Source organism: Gekko japonicus, unplaced genomic scaffold (assembly GCF_001447785.1).
Source record: "Gekko japonicus isolate JY-2015 unplaced genomic scaffold, Gekko_japonicus_V1.1 scaffold13031, whole genome shotgun sequence".
NCBI lineage: Eukaryota > Metazoa > Chordata > Lepidosauria > Squamata > Gekkonidae > Gekko > Gekko japonicus.
In genome coordinates, this window is record NW_015185037.1 from 1 (window position 1) to 2,853 (window position 2,853).

At 46.1% G+C, this 2,853-nt stretch overlaps 1 pseudogene; it reads left to right on the plus strand.

The window, feature by feature from the left end:
* The first annotated feature begins 214 nt into the window (after positions 1-214).
* On the plus strand, positions 215-913 carry LOC107124955 (annotated as a pseudogene).
* Positions 914-2,853: the final 1,940 nt, after the last annotated feature.

The window sequence follows — 2,853 nt, forward strand, 5'->3', positions numbered from 1 at the left end:
TCAGGATTTTGAAGGATGTTCCGTTTGAATGTGGATGCATGTGGATGTAGCAGTTCAAGGATCAGGCTCTTCGGCTTTGAAACGGAGTTGAGCACCGCAACCCTAGAGTCGGATTCGACTGGCTTTCGAGCAAGGGAACCTTCACCTTTAGCTCACGCTAACTCAGCTTAGAGGGAACACTGCTTGAAGGGACTTTTTTCGTCCCTGAAGCGAAATGGCTGGGCTGGTCAACTTCGAGGATGAAGAGGAGGTGAAGGAGTATTTGGAGAACCTGGGCGTGGAGTACAGTTTCCAGTGCTACAGGGAGAAGGATCCTGACGGGTGTCACCGTCTGGCTGACTACCTGGAGGGTGCGAAGAGGAATTTTGAGGCAGCCGCCAAAGCGCTGAAGGAGAACTGTGAAAACAACCGGCACAGTGAGAGCTGCTACAAACTCGGGGCTCACTATATAACTGGGAAAGGTGGTCTGCCCGCTGATTTTAAAAGGGCCTACGGCTGCTTTTTGAAGTCTTGTGAGAAAGGTGGCAAGAAATCCACCGAGGCTTGTCACAACCTTGGGCTATTGGAAAGTGGTGGGCAGGGAAATGACCACCAGCAGCCTAACGCCTCTCTGGCCAGGGACTATTACAGCCAAGCTTGTGATGGTGGCTTCGCTCCCAGCTGCTTTAATCTTAGTGCTATATACCTTCAAGGAGCCCCTGGGGTGCCAAAGGACATGAGCCGGGCTTTGGAGTATTCCCTGAAAGCCTGTGACTTATGACACATCTGGGCCTGCGCCGACGCTAGCCGGATGTACAGACTGGGAGATGGTGTGGAGAAGAGTGATGCCAAGGCCGAGGCCCTAAAGAACAGGGCGATGAGCCTGCACAAGGAGCAGCGGACGGGTTCGAGGTCCCTAACGTTTGGGAAGTAAGCCCAGGCAAGTGAAGTACAGTTAGGCTGCAGATCAGGTCTGTTGTATAGTCAACAAATCCATTTGTATGAATAATAAGCAGGGCTCTTTTGGTAGAAAAAGCCCAACAGGAACTCATTAGCATAACAGGCCACACCCAACAGCAGAAACGTATTAGCATGTTAGGCCACACCCCTGACAGCACAGCTCATTAGCCTATTAGGTCACACCCGCATGTTACCAGAAGTGTGGTCATCCAGCCACACCCACCTTTTGCTTCTTATTCTGTTTACCTTGTTTGTTGTCAAAACCCAGGGCCTTTTTTTGTAGCAGGAACTCCTTTGCCTGTTAGGCCACACCCCCCTAATGTAGCTGTTGGGTGTGGCTTATCATGCTAATGAGTTCCTGCTGGGCGTGGCCAACTCGGGAGCCAGCCAGAACTCCGTTCCTGTGTGTACCTGCCCAAAAATAGCCCTGATAATAAGTATTCTGCCTGTTCAGATGGCTTCTTGATAACATTCTTGTTGGGATTCTTATTAAGTAAGTCAGCAGAGTAAGTATTAAGAGACTGAGTCCATGGTGAGTTTAAGAATATGAAAGTTTACTATCAACCTAACATGGGGAAAAGGTACACAGGATATGAAAAATAAGAAACAGCTAAAATGGCTACATCCTTACAGCTACAGGTAAACAGTAGGAATGGTGGCGTCTCCTTCTTCAATCAGAACAAAGACAGGAAGAAGAATCCAATAGGCTAAATACTTGACACATTGATTTCCAATCAGACTGTTAAGTTAGCTCCAAAGTTCCTGGGCATTCTATTGCTCAAACAGATTGGTTACAAACAAAACATGTGACTTCCTGTTGATCATAACAAACATCGTTAACCCTGTAAATACGGAAGTGTTTTAACTTGTAACACCCAACAATTCTGTACAAATTGCTGTTTTGTAAATGACATCTAAATTCTGGGGACACTTCTTTGTAGGACAAAATATGGGAATATCATCTTTAAAACATTAAAAAACAACAACAACCTTCCCTTTCTCCTGCCTTTTCCCAGTAATAGTTTTCTCCTGATAAGTTGCCCACCTCCCAAGTATTCCTTTTATTGGGTTAAATTAAAAAAACCCACACCACTTGCCTTGGAAGCACAGAAGCTTTATGCAATTAGAACTTCTGGCTGCCAGACAATCTTAGGATCGCCTGGCTATACTACACGCACTTCCATATGATAACAACCACACAGAGAGCTGGCACTTTGCTGCTCTTTGTTGTTTGGGCCTCCTGACTAGAAGACTGGGCACTTCTGTCCCAACAAATTCATCTTCTCCTCTGTTGGATTTCCCAGTTTTCCTCACATTTACACCTTCAGCTTAAAAGTAACACCTGCTCCAAATTGGAGCAACTCTGATCAGTTTTTTGGTGGTTGCTGTGCTATTTATCTGTGCTTTGACTTAGTATTTGCTGGTATTTGCTTAGGATGAGTTCCCCCTGCATAGTATTGTACCAAATTCCTCGATAAATTCATTATTCCTTTTTAAACCTTTAAATTAGGTGTCCGTCATCCTTTTCCTCCTTAAAACGTGCTACTCTCAAAGCCACCTGGTAAGGTAAAAGAAACTGAATTTTCATTCTCTGTCCACGGGCTTGCATTCACACAACAGACCCACCCAATTCAGTACCAACCAGTTGCTTCTGATCAGGATGGGTAGCCGTGTTAGTCTGTCTGGAGCAGTAGAAGTGAGCAGGAACTCACGAAAGCTCTGCCACAGATTGTGTTAGTCTTTAAGGTGCTACTAGCTAGTGCTACAGCTGTAGTGGTTAAGTGCGCGGACTCTAAGCCGCTGCCGCCACTGTTCCATCAATGATACTCCAACCACCTACCCCATGAAGAGGTAGATGTCACCCAATAGTGCTGAGAAATATTCCTCCTGGTGCTCCTGCAGTGAAGAACTTGG